The following is a 19,268-nucleotide window of genomic DNA, read 5'->3' as shown; positions in this document are numbered from 1 at the left end:
GATGCCTTGTGCAGGAAGGCACAGAGTCGAATGTACTTCCTAAGAAGATTGGCGTCATTCAATGTCTGTAGTGAGATGCTGAAGATGTTCTATAGGTCAGTTGTGGAGAGCGCCCTCTTCTTTGTGGTGGCGTGTTGGGGAGGAAGCATTAAGAAGAGGGACGCCTCACGTCTTAATAAGCTGGTAAGGAAGGCGGGCTCTGTCGTGGGCAAAGTACTGGAGAGTTTAACATCGGTAGCTGAGCGAAGGGTGCTGAGTAGGCTACGGTCAATTATGGATAACTCTGAACATCCTCTACATAGCACCATCCAGAGACAGAGAAGCAGTTTCAGCGACAGGTTACTATCGATGCAATGCTCCTCAGACAGGATGAAGAGGTCAATACTCCCCAATGCCATTAGGCTTTACAATTCTACCGCCAGGACTTAAGAACTTTTTAAAAGCTATTATTAATGCTTTTTGAGATAGTGATTTAGATGCATATCATATTTTTTACTGAGTTAAGTATTCTATGTAATTAGTTTTGGTACAACAAGTGTATGGGACATTGGAAAAAAAAGTTGAATTTCCCCATGGAGATGAATAAAGTATCTATCTATCTATCTATCTATCTATCTATCTATCTATCTAATGGATCCATTATTGGCAAGATAAGATTAACAGTGAGTGGCGATTGGACTCCTGGTGTTAACAATGTAATTTAACAATTTGGCTGAGGAGACCAAAAAACTGAAGATTTTTACTGTTACAAAAACACAACTGATGACATTTTGAGAAGGGAAAATGATGTAAAGAAGCTTTAGGAGGAAATGGTTAAGCAAAGGAAATAATATGGTAGGTGTAAAATAATGTGGTATAATGTGAGGTTATCCAACTGGTGCACACAATAGAAGAGTAGAGCTTTTTTAAAAAATGACGAGTGACATAAGAAATGGCACCCAAATGTGCTTGAACCCAAGTAATTGAAATCCAATATATAAGTGCAGCATGAGACGAGGAAGGCAAATGGCATGTGGTTTTTTGCTGCAGGAGGATTTAACTGGCAAAGTAACGATGTTTTACTCCTATCACTTAGAGACCATGCCTGGAGTATTCTGTACAGTTTTGGTCTCCGTACCAAAGAAAGGATATACTTGCCATAGAGGAAGTGCAGTCAAGATTCATTAGACTGGTTGCAGGCATAGTGGATTGCTGTAGAAGAATGAGAACTCAATGAAACTGTGAGAAGTTAGACACTAAGTTCATTCAAAATACATAAATAAAGTCATAGAAAAGTACAGGACAGAAACAAATCCTTCAGCCTATCTAGTCTGTGCCAAACCATTTAAACTGCCTACTCTCACTGACCTGCATTGGTACAATAGCCCTCCATACCCCTACTATCCATGTACCTATCCAAACTTCTCTTCAATGTTGAAATTGAGCTCACATGCACCACTTGTACTGGCATCACATTCCACACTCTCACGGCCCTCAGAGTGAAGAAGATTCTCCTCATGTTCCCCATAAATTTTTCATCTTTCACCTTTAACTCATGATCTCTAGTTGTAGTTTCATCCAACCTCAGTGCAGAATGCATGCTTACATTTATCCTATCTATATATCTCTATCAAATCTCCTCTCAGTCTTCCATGTTCTAAGGAATAAAGTCCTAAACTATTCAATCTTTCCATATAAATCAGGTCCTCCAAAACAGGCAACATCTTTGTAAATTTTCTCTGTACTCTTTCAAACTTATTTCCATCTTTCCTATAGGTAGGTGACCAAACCTGCACACAATATTCCAAATTAGGCCTCAGCAATGTCTTATTCAACTTCAATATAGCATCCCATTTTCTGTACTCAATACTTTGATTAATGAAGGTCTATGTGTCATAAGCTTTCGTTATGACACAATTTACCTTTGATGCCATTTTCAATGAATAATGGAAACATATAAGTAGATTTCTGAATGTTAAGGGAATAAAGAGATTTGGGGTAATTCAGAAAGCAGGCACTGAGGTACACAATAAGACATAGTCTTGATGAATGGCACACCAGGCTTGAAGGGCTGGATGATCTCCACCAGCTCCTAATTCTTATGTTCTTATTATGGCCATAAACTTCAGATCATTATCTTTGAACATTTAATAATAACTTTGAATATGCAACATTAAGATTAGAAATCTTTACAGATGGTGTTTTCAGTGAGGTTGGAGATAAATCATTGCTGAAAGACTGAGTCAAAATTGTAGAGTAAATTGTTTGTGCCACCTGGGAGATGTGTTATCTGAATATTATCATGAGGGCACTAGAAGCCAATCTCTCTTGAAATGTATGTAGTTCTTGCTTGATACCAGGTGATAGGCAATAGGGATATTTTTACAAACCAGGATGATGCATGAATTGAAAGTCATTTGTAAGAGATGGTGTTCCCACTTGTGCTGCTGGGCTTTATTAATGGTAGACATTGTGTGTTGGGGAGGACGCTATTAATTGAGTATATTTAATTATTCAGTTTTAAGTGCAGAGAGTGGAATCTAGTGGCTAGGTTCACGTATCACAAGTGTACTTCAGGCCATTTTCCTTTCATTGATGAACACTGATGTATGTTACTGATTTCCCTTCACTGTACTGATACCTGCAATGCTTCTGCAGAAATTTTAGCTGAATTTCACTTTGTTCTAGCATCTGACTGGGTTTACTGCACTTCATGGGAGATTTGTAGTATTGTCTTGGCAAATCAAGACAAGGTTCTGCTACCCTTCAGATCAAAGATTGTGCTCTAAGCAAATTCTGATCCAAGTCACAAAGTACAAACGGTAACTATAAATTAGATCTGAAACTTGAATTGACAACTAAATAAAGTTTAGAAAGAGCATGTAACACACACAAAATTCTGGAGGAACTCAGCAGGCCAGGCAGCATCTATGGAAAAGATTATAGTTGATGTTTTGGGACAACAGCCTTCAGCAAGTCTGTGTGTTGCTTGGATTAAAAGCATCTGCAGAATTTCTCTTGTTTTTGATTAGCAGAAGCATATTGGATTAAATGAGAGAGAAGAAAGAGAAGAAAACTTTAAAAATCATGTTATCGGCAGTTTAAAATAATATGCAAAGTTCTGAAATTCAACATTTGTAAATGTTAGCAGTCAGGGCTGTTATTGTTATTCAGTATTATAAAATTATTACTTAGCTCACTGTTGAAAACACACTTACAAATGACTTAACCAAAAATTTCTAGTGACTTTAATGAGGAACAATTAAATAACCCATATTCCAACATTGCATTTATCTTTGGTGCAAGATCTCTTGGTTCCCCTCCAACTTGCACACTTTTTTGACTTAAAAACACATCTCAGTAACTTTTCATTAATGTCTATCTATCCAGCAACTTTCTCCCCAACAACTGTGGACTTAGTTTCACCTGAAGATCTATAATTTAGAGTTTGTTTTCATGTTCCTGAAAGACATGATGAATTAAATTATATTCCTTCCCACAAGTCTCTCTAAAGCCAGCTTCACTGACATCAGAGTTCTATTGTGCATTAAACAGCAATCCATCCTGAACACTAATGTATAAGGACTGTCCAGAAACAGCCGGGTAGAATGGACATCCACATGGCAGATAATTTTTAACAGAGAAAAATCTGTGGTGTAAAATGGAATAGCAAAGAGAGGCAGCAGTAGAAACAGAGATATGTGAGAGTTAATATGTGTGTATTATTGAATATGGCCTAACAGATTGAGAAAGCAGTTAGAAAAGTGTGCAGGATTCTATATATATATAGCCATATGCCACCCTGAGATTCATTTTCTTGTTACCATACTCAACAAATCTATAGAATAGTAACTATAACAGGATGAATGAAAGACCACCCAACTAGGGTGTTCATCCAGAGTGCAGAAGACAACAGACTGTGCAAATGCAAAGATAGATAAATAGCAATAAATAATAAGAGCATGAGATGAAGAGTCCTTGAAAGTGAATACATTGGTTGTGGGAACATTTTACTGGTGGGGCAAGTGAAGCTGAGTCAAGTTATCCCCTTTAGTTCAGGAGCCTGATGAGTGAGGGGTAGTGTCAGTTCTTGAACCGAACGGTGTGAGTCCTGGGTCTCTTGTACCTTCAACCTGATGGCGGAAGCAAGAAGAGGGTGGTGGGGATCCTCGACAATAGATGCTGCTTTCCTACAACAGCATTTCATGTGGTTGTGCTCAATGGCTGGAAGGGCTTTACCTGTGATATGCTGGGCCAAATCCACTATTTTTGTAGGATTTTCTGCTCAAAGCCATTGGTAGTTTCCATACCACACTGTGATGCAGCCAGTCAATATAGGCATGGAGTATAAGAGGAACGAGAATAAGAAATGGCAGGTGAAGGACACAGGAACACCAAAGGCAGCTCCACCATTCAACAAGATAAGCGTTGATCTTGCCTTACCAGTTCCCCTTTCCTGCCTGTTCCTCATAACCCCTGACTTCTCACCAGATCTCTCTCAGCCTTGAATATATTCAGTAATTTAGCTGTTACACTCTCTTGGATAGAGATGTACACATCTTAAATGGACAGTCTCTTATTCTGAAACTGTCTCCCATGGTAGATTGGTTCAGTAGATAAAGATCTATGGAATCCAGAGTGATTTGCAAGTTTGGATTCACAGCTCTCTTTCCCATAAAAGATAGAGATTAGGGGTGGAAGGTTGTTATTCCAGCTGGTGATCTGTGACCAGTGGTGTTCCTCGAGGATCAGTGCTGGGACCTCTGTTTGTAATGTACCCTATATCAATGACTTGAACGAATTGGTTGGATTAGCAAGTTTGCAATTGATACTGAGACTGATGGAGTTGTGGACAAACCAACATTGAATACAGTTGGATATTGATCAGTTACAGATATGGGCAAAGAAGTGGCAGATGAAATTTTAACTCAGCAAGTGTTTGGGAGGTCGAGCAATAGGAGAAAGCATACATAGAAACATAGAAAATAGGTGCAGGAGTAGGCCATTTGGCCCTTCAAGCCTGCACCGCCATTCAGTATGATCATGGCTGATCATCCAACTCAGAACCCTGTACCTGCTTTTTCTCCATACCCCCTGATCCCTTTAGCCACAAGGGCCATATCTAACTTCCTCTTAAATATAGCCAATGAACCAGCCTCAGCTGTTTCCTGTGGCAGAGAATTCCACAGATTCACCACTCTCTGTGTGAAGAAGTTTTTCCTCATCTCGGTCCTAAAAGGCTTCCCCTTTATCCTTAAACTGTGACCCCTCGTTCTGGACTTCCCCATCATTGGAAACAATCTTCCTGCATCTAGCCTGTCCAATCCCTTTAGAATTTTAAACGTTTCAATAAGATCACCCCCTCAATCTTCTAAATTCCAGTGAGTATAAGAATAGTCAATCCAGTCTTTCTTCATATGAAAGTCCTGCCATCCCAGGAATCAATCTGGTGAACCTTCTTTGTACTCCCTCTATGGCAATAATGTCTTTCCTCAGATTAGGGGACCAAAACTGCACACAATATTCTAGGTGCGGTCTCACCAAGGCCTCATTGCAGTAGAACCTCCCTGCTCCTGTACTCAAATCCTTTTGCTATGAATGCCAACATACCATTTGCCTTTTTCACTGCCTGCTGTACCTGTATGCCCACCTTCAATGACTTGTGTACAATGACACCCAGGTCTCGTTGCATCTCCCCTTTTCCTAATCGGCCACTGTTCAGATAATAATCTGTTTTCCTGTTCTTGCAACCAAAGTGGATAACCTCACATTTATCCACATTAAATTGCATCTGCCATGAATTTGCCCACTCACCTAACCTATCCAAGTCACTCTGCATCCTCTTAGAATCCTCCTCACAGCTAACACCACCACCCAGCTTCGTTTCATCTGCAAACTTGGAGATGCTGCATTTAATTCCCTTGTCTAAATCATTAATATATATTGTAAACAACTGGGGTCCCAGCACTGAACCTTGCGGTACCCCACTAGTCACTGCCTGCCATTCTGAAAAGGTCCTGTTTACTCCCACTCTTTGCTTCCTGTCTGCCAACCAATTCTCTATCCACATCAATACCATACCCTCAATACCATGTGCTTTAAGTTTGCACACTAATCTCCTGTGTGGGACCTTGACAAAAGCCTTTTGAAAATCCAAATATACCACATCCACTGGTTCTCCCCTATCCACTCTACTAGTTACATCTTCAAAAAATTCTATAAGATTCGTCAGACATGATTTTCCTTTCACAAATCCATGCTGACTTTGTCCAATGATTTCATCTCTTTCCAAATGTGCTGTTATCACATCTTTGATAACTGACTCTAGCATTTTCCCCACCACCGAAGTCAGACTAACCGGTCTATAATTCCCTGGTTTTTCTCTCCCTCCTTTTTTAAAGAGTGGGGTTACATTAGCCACCCTCCAATCCTCAGGAACTAATCCAGAATCTAAGGAGTTTTGAAAAATTATCATTAATGCATCCACTATTTCTTGGGCTACTTCCTTAAGCACTCTGGGATGCAGACCATCTGGCCCTGGGGATTTATCTGCCTTTAATCCCTTCAATTTACCAAACACCACTTCCCTACTAACATGTACTTCCCTCAGTTCCTCCATCTCACTAGACCCTCGGTCCCTTACTATTTCCGGAAGATTATTTATGTCCTCCTTAGTGAAGACAGAACCAAAGTAGTTATTCAATTGGTCTGCCATGTCCTTGTTCCCTATGATCAATTTACCTGTTTCTGACTGTAAGGGACCTACATTTGTCTTGACCAATCTTTTTCTTTTCACATATCTATAAAAGCTTTTACAGTCAGTTTTTATGTTCCCTGCCAGCTTTCTCTCATAATCTTTTTTCCCTTTTCTGATTAAGCCCTTTGTCCTCCTCTGCTGATCTCTGAATTTCTCCCAGTCCTCAGGTGTGCCACTTTTTTTTTGCTAATTTATATGTTTCTTCTTTGGACTTGATACTATCCCTAATTTCCCTTGTCAGCCACGGGTGCACTACCTTCCCTGGTTTATTCTTTTGCCAGTCTGGGATGAACAATTGTTGTATTTCATCCATGCAATCTTTAAATGCTTGCCATTGCATATCCACCGTCAACCCTTTAAGAATCATTTGCCAGTCTATCTTAGCTAATTCACGTCTCATACCTTCAAAGTTACCCTTCTTTAAGTTCAGAACCTTGGTTTCTGAATTAACTATGTCACTCTCCATCTTAATGAAGAATTCCACCTTTTATGGTCACTCTTACCCAAGGGGCCTCGCACGACAAGATTGCTAACTAACCCTTCCTCATTGCTCAATACCCAATCTAGAATGGCCTGCTCTCCAGTTGGTTCCTCGATGTGTTGGTTCAGAAAACCATCCCACATACATTCCAAGAAATCCTCTTCCTCAGCACCCTTACCAATTTGGTTCACCCAATCTATATGTAGATTGAAGTCACCCATTATAAACTACTGTTCATTTATTGCATGCATTTCTAATTTCCTGTTTAATGCCATCCCCAACCTCACTACTACTGTTAGGTGGCCTGTACACAACTCCCACCAGTGTTTTCTGCCCCTTAGTGTTATGCAGCTCTACCCATATCAATTCCACATCCTCCAGGCTAATGTCCTTCCTTTCTATTGCGTTAATCTCCTCTCTAACCAGCAATGCTACCCCACCTCCTTTTCTTTCTTGTCCATCCCTCCTGAATATTGAATATCCCTGGATGTTGAGCTCCCATCCTGGGTCACCCTGGAGCCATGTCTCTGTGATCCCAACTATATCATATTCATTAATAACTATCTGCACTTTCAATTCATCCACCTTGTTACGAATGCTCCTCACATTGACACACAAAGCCTTCAGGCTTGTTTTTACAACACTCTTAGCCCTTATACAATTATGTTGAAAAGTGGCCCTTTTTGAGTTTTGCCCTGGATTTGCCTGCCTGCCACTTTTACTTTTCACCTTACTACTTTTTGCTTCTACCCTCATTTTACACCCCTCTGTCTCTCTGCACTTGTTCCCATCCCCCTGCCACATTAGTTTAAATCCTCCTGAACAGCAGTAGCAAATGCTCCCCCTGGGACATTGGTTCCAGTCCAGCCCAGGTGCAGACCGTCCTGTTTATACCGGTCCCACCTCCCCCAGAACTGGTTCCAAAGACCCAGAAATTTGAATCCCTCCTGCTTGCACCATTTTTCAAGCCACGTATTCATCTGAAATATCCTCCTATTTCTACTCTGACTAGCGCGTGGCACTGGTAGTAATCCAGAGATTATTACCTTTGTGGTCCTACTTTTTAGTTTATCTCTTAACTCCCTAAATTCACCTTGTAGGACCTCATCCTGTTTTTTACCTATATTGTTGGTACCTATGTGCACCACGACCACTGGCTGTTCACCCTCCCACTCCAGAATGTCCTGCAGCCGGTCAGAGACATCCTTGACCCTTGCACCAGGGAGGCAACATACCATCCTGGAGTCTTGTTTGCGGCCGCAGAAATGCCTATCTATTCCCCTTACAATCAAATCCCCTGTCACTATAGCCCTCCCACTCCTTTTCCTTCCCTCCTGTGTCGCAGAGCCACCCATTGTGCCATGAACTTGGCTGCTGCTGCCTTCCCCCGATGAGACATCTCCCCCAACAGTATCCAAAACAGTATATCTGTTTAGGAGGGAGATGACCTCAGGGGACTCCTGCACTACCTGCCTATTGCTACGCTGTCTAGTGGCCACCCCTTTCCTTTCTGCCTGTGTAGCCTTTACCTGCGGTGTGGCCAACTCACTGAACGTGCTATTCACAACTTTCTCAGCATCGCGGATGCTCCAGCATGAATCCAATCGCAGCTCCAGACGCTCAATGCGGTCTGCCAGAAGCTGCAGTTGGACACACATCCTGCACACATAGTCGTCAGGGACACTGGAAGTATCCCTGATTTCCCACATGCTGCAGGATGAACAAACCACGGGGCCGATCTCAGCTGCCATGCCCTACCCAATACTTGCCTCAATTTTTGAAACTTTCTCCTTTTAAAGGAATTTACCTGGCCTTACCTCACTTGGAGTGAAGCTCGTCCTCCGCCTCTGCTCGCCAAAGCCTCTCGAGACAAAGCCTTCCTACTCTGTCTCCCACTACTCCGTCGCCCGCTCCGTCTAACGTTTCTCTTTAAATACTCCCGCTGCCTCATGGTCCGACTTAGACACGCTTGCGCAGTCGTGCCCCCATTAAACTGCCGAATAATACAGTTAACTGCAGCCCCTTTGACAGCTTTGAAGCACAGTGAGAGTTTGGGGTCCAGGTCCATAGTTTACTGAGAACAACTATGTAAGTGGATAAAGTGGTTAAAACATACGTATGACATGTTTGCCCTCATTCATAGCAGTGTTGTGTATAAACGTAAGGAAGTCATGCTGCAGCTATATGAAACATTAATCAGATAAAATACTGGTTGCTCCATTATAGGAAGGATGTAGAGATAGTTTAAAAGGATGCTGTCTGGATTAAAAAGGGTAACAAAACCATTTGTTGAAGGGAATTCTGAGGGACAGGATCTACCAGCAATTGGAGAAACAGGGTCTGATTTAGACCAGTCAGCATAGCTTTGTGTGTGGGAAGTCATGTCTGACAAATCTCTTGTAGATCTTTCAGGAGGTAACAAAGAAGTTAGATGAGAGTAGGGCAGTGGATGTTCCCTTATACCTTTGACGAGGTTCCTCATGGCAGGCTAGGCTGGAAGATTAGGGGGGATCCGGGGGATTGGATTCATGATTGGCTCAGTGGCAGGATACAGAGGGTAATGGCCAAGGATTTTTTCTCGGACTGGAGGCCTGTGACTAGTACTATGCCACAGGGATCAATGCTGGCATCTTTGTTGTTTGTAATTTATATAAATGATTTAGATGTGAATGTATAAGGCATGGGTAATAAGTTTGTAGGTGATACTAAAATAGGCATGCTGCAGATAGCGCAGAAGTTTATGAAAAATTACAGTGGATCTTGCTCAGCTTTGTATATGGGCTGAGGATTAGCAAATTGCTTTCCAGATAAATAAGAGGTATTGCTTTTTGGGAAATCAAACCAAGGTAGGACTTACTCAATGAATGCACTCTACAACTTTAGAACTCTATGATCAGATGGTATGAGCTTTCAAGAAAGTTGGAGAAAGTTGTGTTGTTCTCCCTAGAGCACTGGAGGCTAAGGGGAGACTTGATAGAAGTTTTCTTTTGAATTATGAAGGCATAAATAGGATAGACAGTCAAATCTTTTCCTTAGGATAGAAATGTCAGATGTCAGAAGACATACTTTTAGAATTTAAAAGGAGGATGTTTAAAGGCAACATGAAGGCCAAGTTTCTTACACAGAGAGTGATAGTTGTCTAGGATAGATTCTCTGCTGTACCAGCGAAAGTAGGTAGCTTTGGCTAAGTTTAAGAGGCTTTCAGATAGACACATAAATATGGAGGGATCTGGATGATCTACACAAGAACATTTGGTATATATTGGCATCGATCAGTGCAACATCGTTGGTTGAGTGGCCTGTCCACTGCAGTGTTGTTCTATAATCTGTGTTCCCATAATGACACTGATAATTGTTGTTGGATAAAAGCAACATTATACTTCTTCCAAGGCTTGTTTAGTTGTGCAGCACTGCCACTGTGCTCCACTTGTAGTTACCTTGAAGCTTTGCACAGCTTAAGCCTAATTTCTGCCCAATTCTATAACAGAACTGTGCACAGACACTATACAATAACAGCATCTTACATCAGTTTCTAAACCTGCATGTGATAATTTAGAAATACAGACTACAAAGTTATTTGGCTGCTGCTAGTTTTACCTTTCCACCGTTCTGTTCTTGTGAGCTACAAATAGGCAACCTTGTGTGCTACCATTGAAATCTGTTCACTTAGTTTTGCTCAGTCACTTAATCTATTTATTCTACTTGTCAATTTAGTATTTTTGTTTGCACTGACTAGTTGTCTATATTTTTCATCTTTGGAAAGCTTGGATACATGATTTTTCATCACAATGTCATTTCTACAGTAAATAATTGCAGCTCTGAACAGATCCTATGGGTAACCAGCAAGTATCCCCTGACAAATTATGTACCAGCTCATTACCTCTCCTTTCTGCTTCCGATCAGATGATTTCCAAACTGGTTCAATAATTTTGATCCTGTGAGTTTCAGCTTGGGCTAACAGTCATTCAGTTGGGACTTTATCAAGTGTCTTCAGGCAGTACATTTCAGCAATATCATAACATATTTCCCCTGTTAACTATTTTAGTCACCTCACCAAAAAAATAGTGAGTTATATCCTATCCTTTACAAATCAATGCTGATGTCCTTCATCAGCTGACAATTTCTACAGCATTCAATCATACAATCCTCAGTTGTAGACTATGGTAATTTCTGAATAATAGCAGTCAAGTTAATTGATCTACAATTCCTCATTCACTTTCATCAAGTAGCAGAATGTAATACAGATTTCCAGTACCAGATCGGGAGAATAGAGTGATACTTTTGTTAGGCAATCTGCAGTGTTCTTACGCACTTAAAGTCTTTGTATAGAAACAGCCTGATTCCATGGATTTTTTTTCTTTGTCCTTACAGAAATTCAAAAAACCCCACAGAGGATGAAAATCTAAATGAAAGGTGCTCCTTTTGAACTTCCATCAATGCAGCCTGACCGGCTGCGTTGTTTCCAGTATTTTTATTTTTCTCTTGCACTTATTTAGCATGTGTTAATTTTAGCTGGTTTCTTTATTTGACAGAATGTTACCTGCCTCCTGATGTCAGGACTGCTGTCCTCTTCTACTAATAAGAATAAGGATGCTAATCCATGAGACAGATTGTGACTGTTTCACTGATAGCTCAGTGGGAACTGCTGGCTAACCATTCAGCTTCCATTTAAAGTCTGAGATGACCTGCAGGTCCCGATGCCTTTCTACCAGATTTTCTTCTCCACCGGGGTACTCAGCTCAGAAATACCAAGGAAAGCATTGGATCCATCTCCTCAAGTTTATGACACTAACTTGGATGGAGTGAGCAACCTTGAATGAAAGAGATATGCAAGGAAGCAGTTTACTTACTTTTCGTAATTTTCTTTCATGTTTTAACTTAGTTATACAGATTCACATAAGCATTGAGTAAAAGTCCTTTGGTTTACCTTTTAACCACCTATACTAATCCCATTTGCCTGGATTAGGACTGTATTTTAGGATTTTAAGGAACATTTAATTAGACTTATTATTCTTTTCTTAAATTTAAAAACTGTCTTTATTACTACTGAAGATAATTTGAACTGTTTATCAATGTTGCCGACTGAAAACAGTTCAACTGTCATTGGAAAGTAAAAACAAACAAACACTACAGGTGTCGGAAATTGGAAAAAGTCCCAGAAAATTATTAATCAGGTCAGGCAGATTTTGCAGAGAGAGGAAAAGAGTACAGTTGATGTTTTGGGCCAGGACCCTTTGGCAGGACAGAAGGGTACTCTTTTCCATAGATGCTGCCTGGGGTACTGAGTTCCTCCAGCATTTTGTGTGTGTTGCTTGGATTTCCAGCATTGGCAGATTTTCTCTTGTTTGTGATTAGGAAGAAGTTATTGGTTTATTATTGCCACATGTACTGAGATGCAGTGAAAGGCTTTGGTTTGTATGTCAACTAGACATTTCATTCTATATTCATTCAGTGGCCACTTAATTAGGTATACTGGCATATCTGTTCAGACCAATCATCTGAATGGGGAAGAAATGTGATCTAAGTGAATTTGACTGTAAAATTATTGTTGGTGCCACATGGGGTGGTTTGAGTACTCAGAAACTGCTGATCTTCTGGGATTTTCATACACAATATTCTCTAGAGTTTACAGAGAATGGTACAAGAAACAAAGACAAAATCTAGTAAGTGGCAGTTTCATGGGCAAAAATAACTAGTTAATGAGAGAGGTCAGAGGAGGAATGGCCAGACTTGTTCTAACTCACAGGAAGATGACAATAACTCAAATAGACACACATTATAAAAGTGGTGTGCAGAAACAAAGCATCTCCAAATGCACAACAAGTCGAACATTGAGGTGCATTGTCTACAGCAGCAGTGCCCTAAAAACTTGCACAGGAAATACCTAATAAAGTGGCCACTGAGTGTCATTTCAGTGAGGTAGTAAAATAAAAACATAAGGAAGAAAGCAGTGTTGCAGTTACTGTTCAGATAAACAAATAAGACATAAGGCCACATTGAGGTATACTGGAAGATCAAGAGTTCAGCCATTAGCATATGCAAGGTAATTGGCTTATTACCTCTAACCGTTTCTCTGTTGTCTCTTGCTTTGTCTCTCTCTCTCTGAATGTGTTCTCTCTCCTTCTCTCTATCTACCTCTATTTATCCATCTCTATCTACCTGCTTCTATTGATCTCTCTCTCAGGTTTCATTTTTCTCCACCAATCTTCTCTTCACTTCCTCTTTTCTCTCACTCTCTGTGATTATTTCGCCCTATATATCTTGTCTCTTTCTTTTGTACCCAATTTGTTTTTCTATCAAAATCTGTTTTATATCTTTATTTCTACCTCCATCACAATTTATTGAGCACTTTTCCATTTCTACTATGGTTTATCTCCTATTTCTAATTCACCAAAGAACATAATTTCATATTTTAAAATGCTTTCTCTCAGTTTATTTTGTATCTCAATGAATCTATCATATTTTATTTGGGCGCTCTCCCATTTCTCCTCTCTCTGTATTCTTATCAGAAATTATTTGGTACCTCTCTATCACTGGCACAATACATGTGCATTTTTATTTTATTGATTTTAGTTAAGTACTCATTTGAATGACCTCTCCCTTAGGGCTAAATTATTATGCATGCAGTCTGGAATTCTATATTCTGCAACCTTGCTGCATTAAAATTAAGATTCACTCTGCTTTAACTCGTTTGATTCTTTCAATATTGAAGAAATTCTCCTGAACAACTTGAGTAATTGAGTGTACAGAAAAAAATATGTGAATAGAATAAGATGGAATTAAATTTTGTCCTGTTTGAGGTAATTTCTTGGCTTGCTTATACCACGGACCCCTTGCTTAATAGTATTGGTTCATGGCATAACAAAGGTCGGAGACCCCTGCTTTAATAGACTAGATTCCACAGATGGAAAGTAAAAATGAAATAGTGATTTCATGACCCATGGTGTCCAAAATACTTTATGACCAATAGGATGCTTTTGAATTTCATTATGTGGGAGATATGTGCACAATAAAAATGTTTTTAAATTAAGATAAATGTTTTTAAATCACATTAAGATATTTAATGCATATTTTTATAGCGATGGCATTTGCGGTCAGGATACTGAGGTAAATCCACTGTCCTTTCTGTTGTGTAGTACCCTACATTTGTCTGAGAGGTCAGACAGGATATTTCTGAGCAACAGCACTTTGACTGATTCAGCAACACTCTATTTAAGTACCAGCCTAGATATTTAAAAATTGAGTTTTATGAACCATAGTCTATTGTGTCAGAGATGAAAATATTGGACAGAAAGTCATCACCTTACTGATGAACTCCTTGTGAATCAGCATTTTCCTTATGGGATTAAGATCTAAATGATGAACAGAACATAAACATGTTGAAACAGCCTCCAGCCAGACAACTCTTGGAATTCAGCGTCAACAAGTGCTGATCAACAATAAACTAGGAATATTTAAGTATTGGAATTTATAAGGGAAAAGAAGTCTTTGTTCCAGTGTCAATGGTCCCAAGAAATGGGTAGAAACTGGAGGAATTTATGCTTCATGGTCCTCTCTGCACTGGAGAGTTGTTCGGGCTTGATTACTGGAGGTATTTGAGGAGGTTGCAGATAAATGTATGAAAGATCACTGACTTCAGGACTATGGAGAATTGGCACAGGATGGGACTGGAGGCTCTTGGCAAATCAGCTTCAATCAGTGACAGGACAGGCTTGACGGGCCATGTGACCTATTCCTACTCTTACTAAATGAGATTGTATGCATTAAAATGAGTTAAGGATAATTATAAAATTGGTGCATTTAAATTTCTGTTTGTGTCAAACTTCCCATTTACGATGGCACTGTCAAGGATGTGTGGCAGCTTACTTGTGGTTCAAGAGCAAAGGAATTTGTTTAAAACATAACTAATAACACTTCTTTGAAGTAGATTGTGGTAAACTATCATTACAAACAATGAAAAGGAGAGTGAGGGCAAAGCAAACTCGAGAGATGTGTTCTGCTGGTGTGCTGGAGTTGGGGCCATGCTGGTTGAATGGACAATTTGGAGAGGAGTTCTGATGCCCTTCTAACTTACCTGGGTGCTACTGTGGACTGCACTAAGCACCAAGCTGATTTGATGAGGTTGAGAACCGCTTCTTCAGCAGCGAAATCCAGGTCGAAAGTAAATTGTTGAGGGGCATGTTGTAGGCCCTGAGTGATTTGCCGCGGCAAGGCCTGCATCCTAATGCGAGGTACAAAATACTGTTTGAGCAATCTAAATTCCAGCCCAGATAGACTGGAAAGGGAGGGTGTCAAAAGTCGGGTGAGGTTGGATTGCTCTAATCACCGAGCCAATTTGGGGAGCTTGAGAACTGCTTCTCCAGTAGCGAAATCTAGGCCTGGAATGATTCGCCGCAGTGGGGCCTGGTACCTATTGAGCGGTTCGGACAATTCAAATGTTGGTCCAGATAGTCTGGGGCTCCCCTTTCCATGATGCTGGGTCTGTGAGACTCCCCCTGGCTGCTGTGCTTCATATCTGCAATTTTTGCAGTGACTTGCCCCGTCAACCTGATGAACTGAATAGCAGGCTTTAGGCCTACTCTGAGCTGTTCCAGGGATTTGGATCTAAGGACTCAATTTGGCTTAGAATGCTGTTGTTGTTGTTTGCTTCTATTGTTAGCATGATCTGTTCCAGTGTTTTTTTTTTCTTTTTCCCTATGGACACTGGGGTTAGTCTTATTTTTTTTAATCCTTCAGGTTCCTTGCTTTGTGACTGCATGTTGAGCAAGCAAATCTCAAGGTTGTATAAATTATACACTCATTGATAATAAATGTACTTCGAGTCTTTAAATCTTGAATCTCTGAAGATGCAATTTTGTCTCTGGATGGCAGTATATTGACATAGCAACTCAAAAAAAAGAACATTATGTGGAGTATTTAACAAGTGGCCGAGCTAGTGTTGTCCATATTTTACCCTTGTCCAACTTCAACACCACCTTCAGAGTGATCAGCAGACCAAAAAGGAACCAGATGGATCTCTGTGGACAAAGACACCTAAAGAGAAATCCGATTAATCTTAGGAAGGCCTAATAACCTTTATTAATCCATTATCCTGTGCTGTTAAACCATTGAGCATTCTGACCAGTGTCCATGGGAACTTTTCACACATGTTTAGTTTTCCCCATTGCAACGCACAGTTGAATGACTAAGCTTAGGTGTGTCTTAATGAGACACTGACAAAACTGGATTCCTTCTTCCTCTCTACTTCTCCATTATACATTTACTAATGTTTGAAATAAAGCTTAGGCTGGATATCAGGAAAAATAATAATTCACTAAATATATTCACAGAACATCATTAATTTATGGGCACAAATTAAACATTTTGAACTAAATGATATATTTTTGCTTTGAAGTACAAATTATGATCATTGGAATGCTATAACAATAAATCAATTATTATTGATTATACTTAGACTCTTCAATGTAAAACCTCTGAGCCAATAGAAGCTTTTAAGTTAAATTTAACAATGATGTGCTGTAACTATTATCTTTAAGGGAAAAAGACTGCATCATAAACTTAACATATGCTGAGCTGTTCTGATTCAGCTGCTACCTGTCATTCAAATAATGCTCTAATAATTCTCAATCTCTGATATCATTCAGTGTATAAAACCTCTCTGATATGTGTTGAAGTTTTTGTAACTTTGAATCTGACATTGCACAGAATATCCATTCCCACTGACCTGCAGGTGTCCGTGCATTGAACGCTGCATGTGGTTATTAAAATAGCAAAGAGCAGCTTTCAGTGTCTTTAATTTTTGGACTAGTTCATTCTTACTGACAGACGTGAGTAATAAATAATGCAAGATGGCACTGTTGGAGGTAGCTTTCACAAAATCTAGTGGAATATTTTAGAAAGGGATCAAGGAAAAACATAGATTTGATGCCAGTGAAGGCAGCTTCTAGTGTCTGCATGTAAAAGAGATTTATTATCATACTCGAGACACAAGTGACTGCAGATGCTAAAGTAGTACTAACATACAAATCACTGTAGGAGCTCAGCGGGTCGCAGAATCATAGAGCACTACAGCAAAGAAACAGTCTCTTTGGCCCATCTAGTTTGTGCTGGACTATTATTCCTCATACACTGAACACTCGAGGAACTCAGCAGGTCAGGCAGCATCTATGGAAAAGAGTAAACAGTCAACATTACAGGCCTAGACTCTTCTTCTAAACTAGAACGAAGGGGGAAGATGCGTGAATAAAAAGATGGGGGGGGGGTGTGAGGGAAAAGAGGCTAGCTTGAACGTGATTGGTGAAGCCAGGTGGGTGGGAAAGGTCAAGGCCTGGAGAAGAAAGAATCTGATAGGAGAGGCAAATGGCCAATAAGAGAAAGGGAAGGAGGAGGTGACCCAGGGGGAATTAATAGGCAGGTGAGAAGACGAGAAAGGTCAGTGTGGGGAATAGAAGAAGTGGGGGGGGGGGGGTGGGATTTGTTCACCAGAAGGAGAAAACAGTAATTGTTTGCTCAGGTTGGTGGGTACCCAGATGGAATACAAGGTGTACAAGGTGTTTCTCCTCCACCCTGAGAGTGGTCTCATCTTGGCACAGAGGAGAACATGGAAATCGGAATTAAAATGTTTGGCCCACTTTAGGCGGATGGTGCGGAGGTGCATGACGAACTGGTCCTCTAATTTACAACGGGTCTCACCGTCGTAGAAGAGGCAGCATCGGGAGCACAGGACACAACAGACATCCCCAGCAGATTTACAGGTGAAGTGTTGCCTCATCTGGAAGGACTGTCTGGGGCCCTGAGTGGAGGTGAGGGAGGAGGTGTATGGGTAGGTGTAGCACTTAGCTACTTGTCGGGATAAGTATCTGGAAGGAGATTAGAGGGGACAGACAAATGGACAAGGGAATTGTGGAGGGATTGATTCTTGCAGACAGCAGAAGTGGGGGAGATAAAGATATGTTTAGTGGTAGGATCCCTTTGGAGATGGTGGAAGTTGCGGAGGATAATGGGTTGGACGTGGAGGCTGATGGGGTGATAGGGATTCTATCACTATTATGGTGGCAGGAAGGTGGGGTGAATGCAGATGTACAGAAAATGGTGGAGATGTAAGTGAGGGCAGCGTTAATAGTACAGGGAGGGAAACCCTATTCTTCAAAATGGAAAGCTGCATCTTGAGAACAGATGCGGTGGAGTTGAAGAAACTGAGAAAAGGGTTTTTCATTTTTACAGGAGATAGGGTGGGAAGAGGTATAGTCGAGATAACCATAGGAATCAGTAGGTATATAAAAGATGTTGGTTGACAGTTTGTCTCCAGAGATGGAGACAGGGAGATCAAGAAAGGAGAGGGAATTGTCAGAGATAGACCAAGTGAATTTAAGGGCAGGGTGGAAGTTAGAGGCAAAGTTGATAAAATTGATTAACAGCATGGGTGCAAGAAACAGCACCAATGCAGTCATCAATTTTGCAGAGGAAGGGTTGGGTGTATGATTGGGGAAGTTTTTGAACATAGACTGTTCTACATTGCCAACAAAGAGGCAAGCATAGCTTAGGCCCATGCAAGTTCCCATGGCTACCCCTCAAGTTTAAAGAAAGTGGGAGGAATCGAATAAAAAAAAAATATTCAGGGCGTGGACCAGTTCTGCCAGGTGGAGGAAGATGATGGTGGAAGAGTTTCACTTGAAAAGAAAGTAGTGAAGAGCACGAGACATTCCTGATGGGAGATACAAGATAGAAGATCATCCATGGTGAAGATGAGGTGGTCAGGGCCAGGGAGTTCAAAGTTACAGAGGAGACCAAAGGCATGAGAAATGTCACAGATGTATGTGGGAAGGGACTGAATTAAGGGAGATAGAATGGAATTGAGGTATGAGGACACAAATTCAGTAAAGCAGGAAAAGGAAGATACAGTACGTCTACCCAGACTGTCCAGTGTGTGAATCTTGGGTCGGAGGTAGAAATGAGAGGTGTGGGGTAAGGGAACTATGAGTTTGGTGGCAGTAGTTGGGAGTTCTCCAGAGTGGATAAGGTTAGTGATGGTTATTCTGCATAGTCCCTTTG

The sequence above is a fragment of the Hemitrygon akajei genome, chromosome 3 (genome assembly GCF_048418815.1).
Source record: "Hemitrygon akajei chromosome 3, sHemAka1.3, whole genome shotgun sequence".
Classification (NCBI taxonomy): Eukaryota; Metazoa; Chordata; class Chondrichthyes; order Myliobatiformes; family Dasyatidae; genus Hemitrygon; species Hemitrygon akajei.
This window is presented reverse-complemented; position numbering follows the sequence as displayed.